The following is a 19905-nucleotide window of genomic DNA, read 5'->3' on the forward strand; positions in this document are numbered from 1 at the left end:
CTCACACAGTAGATGACGAGCATTACACATAACACATCTTCACAGGCACAGAACTAGTTTCACTCTGAAAGTAATTTACAGTCAAAATCTTTTTCAGCAGTGAAAAAGATACTGCAGCACACAGCTATACTTTGGTAAGGTACGCTTTTCACAATTTTCCTATTAGTTATGTATGCATATTAAAACTGATCTGTGTGACCCTGAAATTGAGAGTTTCCACAGTAAACAGTTCTCTGGGAAGTTACTTGTTCTAAGCAATTGATTTGCTAAATCAATTCTAAATTCCAGTAACAAGGTAAATCAATGTCAACAGAGACTGATGAAGCATCTCTAGAGAAAACACACTGCCGTGCTAACATGAAATGGATATCTATGGAAACATAATATACTTTGCATTCTTCTGCCAATATGAATTTCCCCAGCATGGACTCAAGAACCGATCACCAGTGATACTATCCAAGCTCTAAGTAACCATAGAAATGACTTACACAATGATATCACTTTTATCCTTTGTGCTGCCTGTATTATTAGTCCCATTTTTTCTCAAACATTTTTACTACTAAATAAAAAAATAAAAGTGAAATATCTCAAAAAGAAAATAAATTAAATAGTTTTGGGGTTACATATCGGAATGCCCGCTAGCGCCTAGGGGTTACACGGTTCTTAAAGGTATGTGTCATGGTGGCAGTGACCCGGTCCGTGTCACTGGACATCCAGTAAAAGGGGAAGCAGTAAATGGGAAATAAAGTTTGTAAAGTTTGTTCATGATGACACCTCTGGTATTTGGTCAGGGGTGGCCGGCGCTGCTAAAAGGGGTCCAATGGGGTGATGCTATAGCAGCTGGGATGGTATGACTTCCCATAGGTGAAGCTGGGTCTCCAGTGCTCCCGTTGTATTTGACAAAGATGGTGTGGTGCCAGAAATAAATAGAGGACACAAAGTTGCAGTCTCTTTACCTTTTTACTGTAGAGTTCAGGCAGCCACAGTCCATGGTACCGGATCACATTTACTGGTATGGTCCGGCCAGCTTGGAAGCAAATCTGGATTCCCTCAACCAGGTGGGGTTGGAAGCCTTCCTTCTAGTGCTGCTTTGTAGTCCCTTGCTGCCTTAGGCCTCACGCAAGGTCCTCATGTTCTCTCTCTGTCCCCCTTTAGGTAGGACAATACCCGTATGACAGCTAACTAGAGCCTTTTAACAGGGTCTCTCAGCTGACGCCAGGCTCTCGGTGCTACTGTGCCTTCGGGTGTTAATGGTGGACAGGAGATTGGTTAACTGCTGATCATCTTTGCTTCTGACAGCCTCTGCCTCCGAAGCAAAGATGCCTCTCTAATATACTCTTTTTATACAAAGACATATGACTTAAAAATTGACACTCCTACTGTTTTTCATTACTTTTTATAGATATGATGCTGCCATCAATTTCTAAGAGAGCAAGAAATGGCACTAATTTTGAAGAGTTTGATGAGTGGGCGTAACCATGCCCTATCCCACCAAGTCCACTCCCACGTTCGTCAATTTTGCACAAAAGTCACAAAAGTTTTACTCAACTTCACATGGCACAAAAATGTTTCAACTTTTCAAAGTGTTTACAACAGTTTTCTGGCATTTGCACTTTGATGAGCCAGGACCATTCTGTCTGCCATTGCTACCTCTTGTGGTTGGTCATTCGACTGTCTGACTGCTCTATCTGTAAAGAACCCTTTACTGCTTTCACAAGATACCAGGTTTACCTTGCCACTAGATGTAGTGAATGCCAACTCATCCTTTGTAAGGTCTTTGTAAGGGATAAGTCATGTGACAGTCCTTTGTATTGGTCTTGACTCTATGTGAGGTTTTGGACCTCATCATCCCCCATCGCATCATCACACCTCTCCAGTCTGTCCATAACCTTGCTGCCCTACTAATCCACTTCTGTCCTTGCTACTCCTCCACTTCACCCCTATGCAAATCCCTTCATTGTCTCCCAATTTTACAATGCATCCACTTCAAGCTACTAACACTGACCTACAAATCCATCCATAATCTGTTTCCCTCATGTATCTCTGAACTAATCTCCCAATATCTCCCACCACATAATCTATGGTCCTCCCAAGATCTCCTTCCCACCTCCATAATTGTACGTTCCTCATACAATCACCTGCAGAGACATCTGATTATTCCCCAAATTCGGAACTTTCAAGCGGAACTTGAAAACCCATATTTTCTAAACAGCTTACAGCCTGCTATGACCCACTGCCACCTTACCAACAGCAGAGATGCTGCAAACCTCAAACCTACTGCCTCCTTCCAAATTATCCTGTAGAATGTAAGGCTGCAAGCGTAGGGTCCTCTCCCCTCTGTACCTGTCCGTCACTATTAGTTTGTTCATTGTAATTTCTATTTGTGTTTTGTATGTAGCCTCTCTTCATGTACAGCACTATAGAATCAATGGTGCTCCTAAAATAAAAATAATAATCCTCCTGATGATGCTCCAACCAGTCCTAACCCCTGCCCTTCTTGCTGGACTCCACACAGGAGAAAGCTGCAGCAGTTTGCACCTACTGTATGTTTCATTATCATCAGAGATGTGCTGCTGTTATCCACTGACTGTGTGCACTACCCCTCCCACATACTCATCCTACAACAGAACAATTGATCGGGTATCAGTGCACTCAATCTCTTCCACTTGTGGGGCAGGGCCAGGTGCATGGCCCATGGAACCACCGCCAGCAGAGTCATCAAAATGTAGAATTTTATGCTGCATGAATTGGGGCTCAAACTGCTTGTCTAATTTGAAAGGGGATGAGGTGAAAGACAGATGCCCATGGACTGCAGGTGCAATACCTGTGCTTTCAGCAGGGGACAGAGAGAAAGACAAAGCAAAGGAACTGCAGGCTCTCTCAGCCAACAATCTAAAACCACTTCTACTTGTTCTGGCTTCACCATTAATCCAGTAGTACTCGGGCCTATGAAATTAAACAGGTGTAGCAGGCACAGATTGGCCACGTCCTCTCTCTCCCTGCAGCAGGTACACCACCACCATCAGCAACATGGCCACTTCCCCTTTTGATGCTCTCCTCATTGTTTTCCACACAAAAAAGTGCACGGCCTATATACAGAGAGAGAGTGGAAAATAGATAATTACACTGCCTGTTTTCAGAGTACCCCCAAAAAATAACTAAAGGAAACACATAAAGTGGTGGCTACCTCTCCCTCCTATGCTTCTTCTACCTACACCGCCATCTCCACCTTCTTATCAACCTCTGCCTCCTAGTTCAAGATTATCATTTTTTTCTTTCTTTCATTCTGTTATTTTGTCATTTCCCTATCCACATTTGATTGCAGTGCAATTGTTCTGCTCTTACCCCATTTAGCTTCCTTTTGCAGCCCCCTAGCCCTTAGTATGACCATTTTACAGCCATTTTTAAGCACCAAACTTCTGGTCGCCATTGGCTTCTATTGGGATTGGGGTCAAGTTCAGATACTGAACCAAACTTTGGACTCCAGTTCAGCCACACCTGAACATCCGTGGCTTCACTCATCCCTAGAAATAATATCTAAATATTTCCAAAGATGCAATAAATCTGTTAAACAATGGTGCATCTTCTCACTGCGTCAGCAAGTTCAAAGATAGTAGACCCATTTATGGTCATTATTAGATCATCAATGGTAAATGCAGAAGTAAATCCATACCCATATTTGTCATAGCGTAGGTAGTCGTGGTTTGAAGGAGTTCATATAGATTATTTTCATTCAAGAACTGCAGAGATACCTTAGGTCCAAAACAGCAAGGCCGCCATAGAAGGAATGATGTCTGCACCCGCAGTGTTGTTTTGGAAGCATTCTCATAATTCCATCTACTCCACATAAAAAAAATATGCCACGTGATAGCTTTGTGTAGCCTTTGAAAATATAAGTAGACAATTGTTTATAGCTAGGAATAAGCGAACATTCTCTTTGAATCTCGGATATCACTCGAGTATCTGCGTGCTCGGATGTACTTGTGGCACCCCTAGGGGTATTTGCCACAAAAATAGGACATTGTGAGAATCGGGTAGCATTAATCACTACCCAGAACAGGCGCAAAGACGGATACCGGATCCGTGGCTGTATTCATTATATATAATACAGCAACCGGAAAAACGTGAGGTGATATCAGCTTCACTAGGGCCGGACGCAGCAACAGACACAGAGTTCAGCGGTACTCCTGGAGGGGGTAAGCCGATAAAAGGACTCAGGTTGCCTGTCGAACCAGGACCCGGAGGGGACAGATTGGGCCGGCAGCCAGTTCACATACAGCAGCAGGGCCACACAGAAATTGCGTACAATAAGAGGCGAAGAACCCGGCAGGTTCAAAGTAACTCAGAGTTCCCATACAGACTCCAGTGACAGGACTGGTTGTAAATCTCTTTATGTTGAAGTAAACTGGTTAAACGTTTCAGTGCCTCAGTCTTTCATTTGGACAATAGCCATCTATCCAGGATCAGGATCATCACCGCTGGGAGAACCTGCTGCTGATCAAGTAAGTGCCTGTTCCCTCATGATACCCCTTACACTGTGCATTGCCTGAGGCCACAGCACCGGGTCAAGCCACCCGTGACATCCCGCTTAAGAGACAGACCCCATTGGTCCGGTGCTGGGTACCCCGGTCTCCTGGGCGTCACAATTGGCGTCACGAACAGGATTCAGCCAGCCCGTATACCGGGTATTGTGTGCCGTGATTGGAGCCCAAAACTGTGAAAACTTGGATGAAAAATCTTGAAAATTGACTTTATTAAAGAAAATTCCATTTCCCATTAAAAACTATTGAAAGTGACTTTTCCCCATTGGTTATAATGGAGTAAAGATGGCCGCCATCACCTCATAACCGTTAGGCACGAGACTGTTAATTGAGCTACGCCATTACCTGAGCCCCAGTCTGACTGAAAAGCTTCAGAATCCGCCATTACAGAGCGCGCGGCGGGCGGGAGCAGCAGGGGGCGTGTCATTGTGGGCGGCACCAAGCTGAGCGCTCTGACGTCAGAGCAAGGGGAAAACCAATCCTGCTGCACAGCGGAACAAATCTACACTATCCCGACGGAAGCAGAGGACCGGAAGGGTCCGGATTAACTAAGGGGGCACAGTATGTCGCAGCACGGAGACGCCGCAGCACCCGGCGATGCTAATGCAGCTGAAAGACAGAGTGTCGATAGAGAGTCCGGTAGCGCAGCGGTGCAAGGAGTGGCGCCCATCATGCCTGTGCTGATGCCATATACCCCGGGTGGCCCGTGGCTTCCAATGTATGAAGGTGAGCCTAATACCCTTGACGATTTCAGAGAAAAGATGCTGGCCCATTTTAACATGTTCCCCGTGGGTGAAGTTCAGCGTGTTAGTCTCCTGATGATGCAGTTAAGTGGCCATGCTAAGCGAGAAGTCACAGCATGGGCAGCTGATCTAAAAGGCACTGTTGAACGCATATTTGCTGGATTAAAAGCTACATTTGAAACCACTGCCAGCAGCAAAGCTAAAGTACGATTCTTTAATTGCAAACAAAAAGTTAATGAGGGCGTGAGAGACTTTGCCTTAAACCTGCAGGAAGCCCTTAAATCACTTACACTGGCTGAACCCATTTTTAACACTGGAGCAGATAAACTGCTAAGAGATCAATTTATTGAGGGACTCTACACCCCTTCTCACCGGGGGCATGTGAGTATGCTTGTTTTTAAGAACCCTGAATTGACATTTGCCCAATTAAAGGAGAGCGCTATACGTCTCCAGCTGGCAGAGGCACCTCGGGATCAGGAGCCTGTGCAACCCATGGCAGAGGTTCCTCAACAACAGGGAGTGCCAGTGACATCAGCTATGTCCGCGGCCATTGCTAAGCCCCTGGGGCGCAGTACTAATGAGGCTCTTCAACAAAAGCTTGACTCTTTAACTGATGTTGTTGCTTCAATGGCTAAAATCATGCAGGAGATGAGAGGACCCAAGATGGAGTTGGCAAACCGTAGAGAAGATGTTCCATGGATGAGACCCCGGAGATACCCGACATGGAGAGGATGACCCCGCGACCGCTACCAACCGGATGGACAGCCCATTTGCCGCCGTTGCCAGCAGCCAGGCCACTTTGCACGAGATTGTGATTTAAACGGGAATCCCCTGGGAATGCGGGCCGCTTCGCAGGAATGAACTTTCAAGGCCCAACACCCTGGCACGACAGGTACATCGGAGGACGACCCATTATCCCTATCGTGCTGGATGGAATTCCCCTCAACGCTTTGCTGGACACAGGTTCCCAGATTTCATCTATACCGTATATCCTTTATAAGAGGTACTGGGCTGATGCAGATATTGATAAAGGGGCCTCTGATGTTGAACTAGATATATGGGCCAGTAATGGTAAGTTGGTACCGAAACTAGGATTCAGGGAGATGACCATAAAGATTGGTAAAGTAGAATTGAAGAAACAGGGTATAATTGTTGTTGATGTTGACCGGCGGAACTGTGAACCAACTGTATTGATAGGAATGAATGTGTTAGAGAACTGCTTTTCCGAAGTTATTTCTGTCTTACAGCAAATTGCTGAAACTGCCCAATCCTACCAGCAGAGAGCTCTCCGGAGGGAAATAAAAGTATTGATGTTAAGGCAACAGGTAGAAGTTGCAGGTGGAGAAATCGGCAGTGTGAGGGTAAGTGATCCGACATCTATTGTAATCCCACCAAAAACAGAAATGCTGGTATGGTGTAGAGCAGCCATTGGTACTAAGGGACGAGATTATCAAGCCTTAATAGAACCAGTGTACACCGACAGCAGACCCACTATACTCACAGCACGAGGGGTAGTCGTGGTACACCGGGGACGAGTGCCGGTACGACTTTTGAACTGTGGAGAGGAAGAGGTCACTTTGCCAAGGTATGCTACAGTGGCAAAGCTATATACTGTTGACAACAATGCCATCACAACCATTGAGCCCTTAGAACCAACCTGTCAGGTGGAAGTCAACGGCTCAGATGGAGAATTGGAGGATTGGTGCCAACAGCTACACGTGGGCATAAATTCAACACCTACCCATCAAAAACAAGGGGTGTATAGGCTAGTGACGGAATATGAACAAGTCTTCAGTAAACACCCATTGGACTTCGGACGGATAGAAGGGGTAGAACACACAATCCCCACCGGTGACCATCCCCCAATAAAAGAAAGATATAGACCCATACCGCCCGCTCACTATCAGTGTGCAAAAGATATGCTGCGGGAGATGAAACAGGCCGGGGTAATAAGAGACAGCTGTAGCCCCTGGGCGGCCCCTCTAGTGATTGTCAAAAAAAAGGACGGAACCATGAGAATGTGCGTAGACTACCGGAAGATTAATAACATCACCCATAAAGACGCCTACCCCTTGCCTAGGATAGAAGAGTCCTTAACTGCTTTGAAATCTGCTAATTATTTTTCCACCTTAGACTTAACAAGCGGGTATCGGCAAGTCCCTGTGGCTGAGCGAGATAAGGAAAAGACGGCATTCACCACACCAATGGGTCTATGTGAATTTAATCGCATGCCGTTCGGACTCTGCAACGCATCCGGTACCTTCCAGCGGCTGATGGAATGCTGCCTCGGACACAAGAACTTCGAGACCGTCCTCCTGTACCTAGATGATGTGATCGTCTACTCAAAGACTTACGAACAACACTTAATAGACCTGGCAGAAGTGTTCGAAACCTTATCCAGGTATGGCATGAAAGTCAAGCCATCCAAATGTCACCTTCTCAAGCCAAAGGTACAGTACCTGGGACACATCGTGAGTTCGGAGGGAGTAGCACCAGATGCCGAGAAAATAAGCGCCATAATGGATTGGCCAAGACCTACCAGCGCAAAAGAAGTGAGACAATTCCTGGGATTGGTGGGTTACTATCGCAGATTTATAAAAGGATTTACCAAGTTGGCAGCACCCTTGCAAGACACCTTGGTAGGGCAGACGAAGAAACCTTCAAACCGAAACCCTCCTTTTCAGTGGAACGACGAAAGGGAAGACTCCTTTGAACAACTAAAGAAGGCACTAACCGGAGAAGAGGTTCTGGCATACCCAGATTACCATCAACCTTTCATCCTCTACACCGATGCCAGTAATGTGGGACTAGGTGCGGTGCTGTCACAAAAGCAAGAAGGTCGGGAGAAAGTCATCGCCTTTGCAAGTAGAAAGCTCCGGCCTACTGAAAGAAATTCAGAAAATTACAGCTCCTTCAAATTGGAACTACTGGCAGTAGTTTGGGCTGTGACTGAACGTTTCAAACACTATCTGGCCGCTGCAGAATTTATTGTCTATACTGACAACAATCCGTTGACCCACCTGGACACAGCCAAATTAGGTGCGTTAGAACAGCGATGGATAGCCCGGTTATCTAATTACAACTTCATAATCAAGTATCGAACAGGTCGCAAGAATGGAAATGCCGATGCCCTATCCCGGATGCCACACTTGAGAGATGTAGAAGAAGAAACGGGGGAGCTTGAAGAAATTGAACTACCAGCCTTCCATCATCCCAAGGCAAAACATCATCAGTCAAGTACCTATCAGAAACAACAAGAGGTGAATTTTAATCCGTTAGCACACCATAGATGGGCTGACACCCAAGACAGCAATCTGGCTGTGAAGTTGGTGAAGGAACTGCTGACTGAGCAAAGTGCATATCCCGATGAGGATGCCCCAGAAGAGACGCATCAACTCTGGAAAGAGAGAGGCAAAATGTTCCTGTATCAAGGGAAGCTCTGTAGAAGGTACACCAATCCGAAAACACATGAATTGGTTTGGCAGATTATCGTGCCTAAACAAGATGTGAAGATGGTCCTCGAAGCTTACCATAATGGTGCTGGTCACTTCGGTTGGAAAAAGTTAGAAGTACTTCTAAGAGAAAGATTTTATTGGGTCGGGATGAGAAAATCAATCGAACAGTGGTGCAGAAATTGTGGCCCGTGCAACCTCAGAAGAAACAATCAAAAGAACCAAAGAGCACCACTGCAGCCCATAATCACCAAACAACCACTTGAACTTGTAGCCATGGACCACGTGAAGTTGACACCAAGCCGGTCCGGCTATGTCTATGCCTTGACCATCGTGGACCATTATTCACGCTTCTTGGTAGTAGTACCCGTAAAAGATCTGACAGCAAAAACAGCAGCCAAAGCGTTCCAAACGTACTTTTGTAGACCCCATGGATATCCGGAACAGGTTCTCACCGACCAAGGTACAGCCTTTGAATCAGAGATCTTCAGAGAATTCTGTAATATGTATGGTTGCAAAAAGATCCGGACGACGGCCTATCATCCACAAACAAACGGCTTATGCGAGAAGATGAACCATATTGTAATAGACCTACTAAAGACTTTACCTGAGACAGAAAGGAATCAATGGCCAGAGAAATTGCCTGACTTGGTGGATCTGTATAATCATGTCCCGGTGAGCTCCACCAACTGCACCCCAGCTTACCTTATGCGTGCAAGACCCGGCCAATTACCAATCAATCTAGAAATGGGAATTCTGAAACCAGACGCAGAAGTTCAAGACTCCAATTGGGATATCATACGGCAAAAGCAGTATCGCCAAGTGCAAGAGAGTGTGGAAAGAAGCCTTCAACAAACTAGAGAAAGACAAGAGCGATCTTTCAACCAGAATGCTCTAGCGACCCCATTAAGACCGGGTGACCAAGTGCTCAAGAGAAATTGTCGAACCAATAAACTAGACAATCAGTGGGAAGCCGTACCCTACACAGTTTTACCAACAAGAATGGATAATCCTAAAATGTGTCTCATTAGCAAAAACGGAGGCTTAACATCTGTACTAGTGTCAAGAGACAATCTTAAATTATGTCCGGAAGCATTGAAAGAGCCAGAAGTTGTCCAGCCAGAACCAGAAGTTATTCAACTCATACAGATTCAACCAGTAAAGGAAAAAGAAGAGGAAATGTATCACACCTGTATAGGAGACTTTCCCAAAACCCTACTAACATACCATGGTGCAGTAGTGGTTCCCATGGTGGCCTTTTACCCAACACCGAACCCAATACCAGAAGTCCCAAGACAGGAAGAGGCTGACCCCGTACTACGGGAGGTTCCAGGCCAGGAAGAACAGATTCCTGATCAGAGTAATCCCATTCACGGTGGACTTGCCAACTCCATAGTCGTGGAATTATCTTTAGCAGAGAGGGCAGATACTACATCCGCAGTAGACAGTAGTACACCACATGAAGAGACACCGCTATTACGTAGATCACAGCGTAGTACCCAGGGTCAATTACCGGCCAGGTATGCGGATTACCAACTATAAAACTATAGTCATTGTTATCATTCTGCAACGTTTAAGCCCAGTACCTACAGAGACTTGTCTGTATGAACTTATTGCATATTCTTGAACTTTTTATCAGCTCGGAGGCACTAAATCAAAGCTCCGGAAAGACTGCTTTTTGAACTTTGCTTTTTGCTCTTTTTGAACTTTCTTTAGACTTTATATTGGTAAGTCCGTTGGAAAAATGGAACTAAATTCCTGGACACAAAGTGCAGTGCCTTTCCTAGTACCTTCAAGGATAGAACTGTATTAATGGACGCTATTTGAAGTGACTTTTTACAGAACTCTATTTTTGTTTCCTTGAGTGGTTTTTGTAACTTTTCATTTTTAAGACTCTGTACATATTAATTGTTATTTCAAAATGTTATCGTCCCACAGTCCCGGAGTACTGTTCTTAACTAAGGGGGAATGTGGCACCCCTAGGGGTATTTGCCACAAAAATAGTTACTGACAGTAAATACAAATACTAAAATAGCAAGACTGCACTACCACCTCCGGCCAGAAGGGGGAGCTCCAGAGACTCCCCTTGATCCATTCTGGTCTGAGAGAAGAAATGGCAGTTGGGCTAAGGAGCTGAAAGTGAGAGGTCATACAGCTGAATTTCTAACAGCCCTATGACGGTTTCCAGGCCCAAATCACCGGCCTGAGGAGAAAAGGGACAGAGAAAAAGGACATTGTGAGAATCGGGTAGCATTAATCACTACCCAGAACAGGCGCAAAGATGGATACCGGATCCGTGGCTGTATTCATTATATATAATACAGCAACCGGAAAAACGTGAGGTGATATCAGCTTCACTAGGGCCGGACGCAGCAACAGACACAGAGTTCAGCGGTACTCCTGGAGGGGGTAAGCCGATAAAAGGACTCGGGTTGCCCGTCGAACCAGGACCCGGAGGGGACAGATTGGGCCGCAGCCAGTTCACATACAGCAGCAGGGCCACACAGAAATTGCGTACAATAAGAGGCGAAGACCCCGGCAGGGTCAAAGTAACTCAGAGTTCCCATACAGACTCCAGTGACAGGACTGGTTGTAAATCTCTTTATGTTGAAGTAAACTGGTTAAACGTTTCAGTGCCTCAGTCTTTCATTTGGACAATAGCCATCTATCCAGGATCAGGATCATCACCGCTGGGAGAACCTGCTGCTGATCAAGTAAGTGCCTGTTCCATCATGATACCCCTTACACTGTGCATTGCCTGAGGCCACAGCACCGGGTCAAGCCACCCGTGACATCCCGCTTAAGAGACAGACCCCATTGGTCCGGTGCTGGGTACCCCGGTCTCCTGGGCGTCACATACTCATTAGTCGGCGAGCATTGGGCACCGGAGAGAGAGTGGCGGTAGGTGAGTAAATTAATACACTCACAATACATTACATGCATATACGTAATAAAAAATATAGATAGTTGTACTTCTTTAAGAAGATTGCATTATAGGCATGCTTGCAGGTGTGGATGCCGTTCCATCATTGACATCCTCAATTTAATGGTTAATATGATAATGGATCTACTGCTGCATTCAACATTCAAGAAATTATAATATTCTGAATTAATTTATACTTTGAAAAAAATCATTGAAGATATTTTAGGGTGCTGATGTTTAAAGGGAAACTCTCATGTGAGATGACATTATTAACCGGCAGATTTGGTGTTTCAGCTTCCAGACACAAGGGCGGCCATAGCATGGTATCAGCTAGAGAGCAGCGGCTATAACCTTGCCCCTGGCACTGACTGACAGTCAGCCTTAATGTTGAGCTGCTATCAGTTTGTCGGGATGTGGTTACAGCCGCCACTCAATGTGCACAGAGGACTGACGGAGTGAGGCTGCAGGGGGGATACAGTTAATTTCCTCCCGGCAGTGGGGCTCTTATTGCAGGCGCCGCACAGTGTCAAAACTAGGGTTGAGCGACCTTCACTTTTATAGGATCACTTTTGGAAAAGTCGGGTCGAGTGAAATCGGCCGATCCTATAAAAAAGTCGGGGTCGGGGTCGGCCGAAACTCGAACCCCAATGCAGTGCATTGGGTTTCCATGGTTCCCAGGGTCTGAAGGAGCGGAAACTCTCCTTCAGGCCCTGGGATCCATATTTAAGTGTAAAATATAGAATTAAAATAAAAAATATCCTTATACTTACCCTCTGACGCGCCCTGGTACTAACCGGGAACCTTCCTTCCTTAGAATCAGCCTTCCAGGACCTTCGGTGACGTCGCGGGTGACGTCGCGGCTTGTGATTGGCCGCGCGGCCGCCCATGTGACCGCTCGCGCGGCCAATCACAAGCCGCGACGTCACCCGCGACGTCACCGAAGGTCCTGGAAGGGCTGATTCTTAGGAAGGAAGGCTGTCGGAAGGAAGCAGGGCGCTTCCGAGGGTGAGTATATTCCTATTAGGTATATACTCACCCTCGGAAGCGCCCTGCTTCCTTCCGACAGCCTTCCTTCCTAAGAATCAGCCCTTCCAGGACCTTCGGTGACGTCGCGGGTGACGTCGCGGCTTGTGATTGGCCGCGCGAGCGGTCACATGGGCGGCCGCGGGGGCCAATCACAAGCCGCGACGTCACCGCGACGTCACGGCAAGGTCCTAGAAGCGCGGATTCGAAGGAGGAAGGCTGCCGGTTAGTACCAGGGCGCGTCAGAGGGTAAGTATTGCAATATTTTTTATTTTAATTCTATATTTTACACTTTAATCTGAATTCCGATACCAATTCCCGATATCTTAAACATATCGGGAATCGGGATCGGAATTCCGATTCCAGATTCAAAAGATCGCCGACTTCATGGCCGACCCCCCACTGGGGTCGGGTCGGGTTTCATGAAACCCGACCTTGCCAAAAGTCGGCGACTTTTGAACAATTTCGACCCGTTTCGCTCAACCCTAGTCAAAACGCTATTAACCTGCAGATTAACCTCAAATCTGCAGGTTAATAGTATTATTTCACATGTCATATTCCCTTTAAAGTTCTTCTGACTTATTCTTCTACATTTAAGCTGTTTAAATTCTAGACAAAATTAGTAAAATTACCCTAATGCATTTTGTATTGTAATTAGATTTGCTAAATATTCCTTACAAAGTCTTTTAATAAGATTTGCATGGAATTCCATTTTCAATCATGCTCAGCAATCATATTCAGGTTTTTGTGCTTGTTTGAAGTATATTTCTGTTCTTACCAATGAATCACATTAGATATCTTTGAGGGCAGACAAAGCTATGTTGAAGATCACTTAGATATTCTCTTTTCGGTGCGGTACAATCAATAAAATGAGACGGCTGTAAAGCTCTTTGTAGTGTCATTGCTTTAGGAAACGGAGGAGTGATGTAACAATAATTAACACTTTGCTCCGAACACGTAATTCTGTATAATGATAGTGATTGTTTGCCGTAAGTAGGATCTATGTTTAATACATAACTATTGTACTTTGATACCAAAATGACTGCAATGTAGATAAAAAATCCTGGATGACAATTAGTATTTAAGGAATGAAATAAAACAATCTAAACAGAGTGACTGATTTTACTGCGCTGAATAATGTTAAGCTTGAAACATGAAATGGTACGAAATGAACAAAAGCATGAATTATATTCCCTCTGTAGATGAATGACTGTGCATTGTGGGTCGTTTGATCTGTATCCGTGAACTTCCAAAATGAACATCCAAGTGAAACAATTTCAAATTAAAACCATTTTTACAGAGTGAAAGAAAGTTTGTCAGGGAAAAGTTACGTAATTTGTTTGCTTATATAGCGCCATTTATTTCCACGGTGATTTACAGACGTCATCTTCACTGTCCCCACTGGTGCTCACAATCTAAGTTCAGTCTTTAATCATACAGGATAAAAAATGGTAGAATGTGCAGATATTAAAAAAAATCTCATAATTTTTAATGTTTACGCGTTTCTGGTAGAAAAATTATTTCTTCTTTAATGACCTATGATGTGTATATCTGTTATAGATTGCCTGTACCTTCTTTGGTGCAAGCTCCAGCGCTGAGCCTGCTCCTTTTCTGGCATATGACAGCTGATCTGATCAGGTGTCATGTGCCCCTAACAGCCACAAGTGGAATCACGATCTACCTGCGGCTGTTAACTACTTAAATGTCACTGTCAATCTTTGCCAGCGGCATTTGATTAGCGCAAACCGGATGCACGTCTTAGCACCATCAATTGGTGCCTCTGTAACATAATCGTGTTATTATTATTATTATTTATTGTTATAGCGCCATTTATTCCATGACGCTTTACATGTAAGGAGGGGTATACATAATAAAAACAAGTACAATAATCTTAAACAATACAAGTCATAACTGGCACAGGAGGAGAGAGGACCCTGCCCGCAAAGGCTCACAATCTACAAGGGATGGGTGAGAATACAGTAGAACTAGGGTAAAGCTGGCCATGCAGCGGTTTGGTCAATCGGTGGTTACTGCAGGTTATAGGCTTGTCGGAAGTGGTGGGTCTTCAGGCTCTTTTTGAAGGTTTCGATGGTAGGCGAGAGTCTGATGTGTTCTGGTAGAGGGTTGCAGAGTAGGGGTGATGCGCGAGAGAAATCTTGTATATGATTGCGTCTACAGGAGATAAGAAGGGAGAAGAGAAGGAGGTCTTGTGAGGATCGGAGGTTGCATGTAGGTAAGTACCGGGAGACGAGGTCACAGATGTATGGAGGAGACAGGTTGTGGTTAGCTTTGTACGTCATGGTTAGGGTTTTGTACTGGAGTCTCTGGGCAATGGGGAGCCAGTGAAGGGATTGACAGAGGGGAGAAGCTGGGGAATAGTGGGGGGACAGGTGGATTAGTCGGGCAGCAGAGTTTAGAATAGATTGGAGGGGAGGCCACAGAGCAGGAGGTTGCAGTAGTCAAAGCGAAGGATGATGAGGGCATGGACTAGGGTTTTTGCTGATTCTTGGTTTTGGAATGAACGGATTCGTGAAATATTTTTGAGTTGAAGTCGGCAGTAAGTGGAAAGGGCTTGGATATGTGGTTTGAAGGAGACATCAGTGTCAAGGATTACCCCGAGGCAGCGAGCTTGTGGGACTGGGGAGAGTGGCCAGCCATGTATTGTAATGGAAAGGTTTGTTGGGGGGGTCACGTGAGATGGGGGAAAGATGATGAATTCTGTTTTGTCCATGTTAAGTTTCAGAAATCTAGCGGAGAAGAAGGATGAAATTGTGGACAGACATTGAGGGATTCTGGTTAGTAGGGAGGTGATATCTGGTCCAGAGATGTAGATCTAAGTGTCATCAGCATAGAGATGATACTGAAACCCATGAGATTCTATGAGTTGTCCCAGGCCAAAGATGTAAATGGAGAAGAGCAGGGGCCCTAGGACTGAACCTTGTGGGACTCCTACAGATAGGGGGCGAGGTGAGGAGGTGGTGTGTGAGTGGGAGATGCTGAATGTCTGGTCTGTTAGGTATGATGAGATCCAGGATAGGGCCAAGTCTGTGATACCAAGGGATGAGAGGGTCTGTAATAATAGGGAATGGTCCACTGTTTAAAAGGTAGCCGACAGGTCCAGGAGGAGTGTCGCTTGCTCTTGGCGGTTAAGAGGTCATTGGTGATCTTAGTTAGGGCAGCTTCAGTGTAGTGGTGTGACCGGAAGCCAGATTGTAAGCGGTCGAAGAGGGAGCAAGAAGAGACATGGGAGGACAGTTCAAGGTAGATGTGTTGTTCCAGTAGCTTGAAAGCATAGGGGAGAAGGGATATAAGGCGATAGCTAGATACAGAGGATGGGTCAAGAGAGGGCTTTTTGAGGATAGGTGTGATGGAGGCTTGTTTAAAGCTTGAGGGGAAAACACCAGTTGTTAGTAATAGGTTGAAGAGATGGGCTAGGGTTTGGATGAAGACTGTGGTGAGGTTTGGGATGAAGTGGGATGGGATCACGTCAAGTGCACAGGTGGTGAGATGTGATCTTGAGAGTAGAGTGGAGAGTCGAACTTCTGTAATGGTGGAGAAGTTGGTTTTGGAGGTGGAGGGCTGGGTAGTTGGGAGGAAGGGCTCTGGGGGTTGTTGACCAAAACTGTCTCTGATGTTATCAATCTTCTGCTTGAAAAGTGAGGCAAAGTCTTCAGCTGAGATGAGTGGGGAGGGAGGAGGTGCTGGGGGACAGAGGAGAGAATTGAAGGTGTTAAATAACTGTTTAGGGTTGTGAGACAGGGAGGATATGAGAGATGAGAAGTAGGTTTGTTTAGCTGTGGCGAGTGTGGTCTTGAAAGTAGTGAGGGACTGTTTGAATGCGATGAAGTGCTCGTTGGAGTGGGATCTTTTCCATCTGCGCTCAGCAGCCCTGGAAGCTCGCCTCAGTTCTTTGGTCAGGCTGGTGTGCCAGGGCTGTCTGTTGATTTTGCGAGCTTTGGTATGTGTAAGTGGGGCAGCATATTAAAAAACTACAGCTATTGTGGTGTTATATAAAGTGGCAGCGTCATCCGCATTGTGTAAGGAACTTATATCTATGAGAGGGAGGAGGGATTCAGGGAATGAGTGTAGGTCAAGGTGTTTAAGATTTCTGCGAGGGTGTGAACGTTTGTGGGGTGGGAATTGTAGACATGGAGTGGAGAGGGAAGAGAATGTGAGAAGGTTGTGGTCAGAGAGAGAAAGAAGTGAGTTAGAGAGGTTAGATAGGGAGCAGAGGCAGGTGAAAATGAGGTTCAGTGTGTAGCCATATTTGTGGGTGCCTGCAGAAGACCATTGAGTGAGGCTGAAGGAGGAAGTGAGAGATATAAGTTTAGTGGCAGCTGAGAGGGAAGTGTCAATGGGGATGTTGAAGTCGCCCATGATGATAGTAGGGATGTCCGCGGAAAGGAAATGAAGTAGCCAGGTGGTGAAGTGGTCAAAGAAGGTGGTGGCTGGCCCTGGAGGGTGGTAGATGACAGACAGTTGGAGGTTGGAGGGGGAGTAGATGCGCACGGAGTGCACCTCAAAGGAAGGGAGGGTAACAGAGGTTGGCAGTGGGATTGGGGTGAAGGAGCAGGTGTCTGACAGGAGAAAACCAACTACTCTGCCATGTTTGCTGCTGGGGCGGGGGGTGTGAGAAAGGTGGAAGCCACCATACAAAGTGCAGCAGGAAAGGCTGTGTCAGAAGGGGTGAGCCAGGTGTCAGTGATGGTGAGGAAGGAAAGTTTGGTAGTAACAAAAAAATCATGGATGTAGGAAAGCTTGTTGCAGACAGAGCGAGCGTTCCACAGAGCTCCTGTTAGTGGGACTGGGGAAGCGGGGGCTGGGTGAATGGATATAAGGTTAGAGAGGCGACGGAAGGTTGTGATAGAGCGTGGATGGGAGGTAGAAATGACAGTGAGAATGTGCTGAAGAGGACCAGGATTTGGAGAGATATCACCAGTAGGGTTGAGCGAAACGGATCGGACAAATTCAAAAATCGCCGACTTTCGGCAAAGTTGGGTTTCATGAAACCTGACCCGATCCTAGTGTGGGATCAGCCATGAGGCCGGCGATCTTCGCACTAAAGTCGTGTTTCGTATGACGCTTTCAGTGCCATTTTTCAGCCAATGAAAGAGGACGCAGAGTGTGGGCAGCGTGATAACATAGGTCTCGGTCCCCACCATCTTAGAGAAGGGCATGACAGTGATTGGCTTGCTTTCTGCGGCATCACAGGGGCTATAAAGGGGCATGCATGCCGACCGCCATCTTACTTCTGCCGATCGTAGCATAGGGAGAGGTTGCCGCAGCTTCATCAGAAGAAGGGATATAGTTAGGGAGGGAAGATTAACCCCCGAAACTGCTTGTGCTATAGCGATTTCCACTGTCCAACACCACCATTTGTTTGCAGGGACAGTGGGGGCTATATTTTTGTGCATCAGATCTGTAGATTATTAGGCTGCCTTATAAGGCTCCCTGATAGCTGCATTGCTGTTTGTACGCCGCTGTGCAAACCAACTGCTTTTTTAAAAGCAAAAATCCTGTTGCTCCTTTCTGCACAATTATTTTGTTTATTTGTCCACACTTTTGTGTGCAGCAGTTCTTTTTATTGCTGCCATACTTTTCCTGAGATCATTTTAGGGAGACTGAAATTGTACTACAGTCTTTTTATTTTTTTCATATACCGTATATACTCGAGTATAAGCCGAGATTTTCAGCCCAAATTTTTGGGCTGAAAGTGCCCCTCTCGGCTTATGCTCGAGTCACGGTCGGCGGCAGGGTCGGCGGGTGAGGGGGATAGAGGTCTGAGGCATACTTACCTGCTTCTGGGGCTCCTGGTGCTGTCCCTGCAGTCCCACGGTGGTCTTCGGGTGCCGCAGCTCTTCCCCTTTTCAGCGGTCACGTGGGACCGCTCATTAAAGTAATGAATATGGACTCCACTCCCATAGGGGTGGAGCCGCATATTCATTTCTCTAATGAGCGGTAACGGTGACCGCTGATAGAGGAAGAGGCTGCGGCACCCGGAGACCAGCTGTCCAGGGGAAGGAGCCAGGGATGCCGAGAGCAGGTATCTCATAGTTACCTGTCCACGTTCCACCCGCCGGGCGCCGTTCAGTCTTCCCGTCCTCTAGCTCTGACTGTTCAGGTCAGAGGGCGCGATTGCAGCACCCCAGAGAACTGGTCGTTGCAGTATGACATTCTGCCACTAAGGGGAGTGATGGTACGTCTGATGGCACTAAAGGAGTTCTCCTGACCAGGTATCACCAGAACACATTACACTTCACACTCCGGCCACTAGGGGGAGAAAAAGGCTTTATTTATTGGGCCACTCCTCACACTGGTAAAACTAGGGGTTGGGGAGGAAGTTAGTCAGAAGCTGACTGGGTTGGATTCAGGAAACATCCCGTGGCAGGGGGTGTTGCAGGGAGAAGACACAGGGGGGTCCCTGTCAGGCGTGGGAACCTGGCAGGTGCCTAGCGAACAGAGCAGAACGTAACGGAACCGCGCCTGCACTACCTTGCGGTGGTATCCTAAGAAAGAGACACGAAAGGAAGGATATTGTGGAACAGTGTAAACGAGATCAAGCAAAAAGGAGTACCAGTAGGAGTCGTGCCGTGAGACCGAGGCAACATCCTACTGAGGCGCGTAGTTGGTGGCCGGAACACCGCGGGAGTAACTGACTCTAGGCCTTACTTCGAACTTTGCAGGACAGTTAATTATAGGTTGGCTGTCTACCTTAAATTTCCTACGAAGACATAGGGGGCAACAGTGGGAGAGGGGCGTCTCTAGAGTCCCGGAAGACCTCCAGGCCTTCCCGTCATACGGGTGCGTCCTAGCCAAAACTGTTATGGACCTGGTGGTTAGGAGCACCCGAAAAGACCTGATGGTTAAACTAACAAGGACAAGCTCTGGGAAGTGGGAGCTCTGCTGACCGCAACCCCTAATCCTACCACACACACTAGAAATAGCCGTGGAGCGTTCCTGACTCTCCCTAGACGCCTCTTCACAGCCTAAGAGCTAACTCGCCCTAGAGATAGAAAATAAAGCCTACCTTGCCTCAGAGAAATTCCCCAAAGGTAAAGGAAGCCCCCCACATATATTGACTGTGAGTAAAGATGAAAGTCACAAACACAGAAATGAAACAGGTTACAGCAAAGGGAGGCCAGACTTACTAAACAGACTGAGGATAGGAAAGGTATCTTTGCGGTCAGCACAAAAAACTACAAAAAGACCACGCAGAGTGTGCA

This window comes from Ranitomeya imitator, chromosome 10 (assembly GCF_032444005.1).
Source record: "Ranitomeya imitator isolate aRanImi1 chromosome 10, aRanImi1.pri, whole genome shotgun sequence".
In the NCBI taxonomy this organism is placed as follows: domain Eukaryota; kingdom Metazoa; phylum Chordata; class Amphibia; order Anura; family Dendrobatidae; genus Ranitomeya; species Ranitomeya imitator.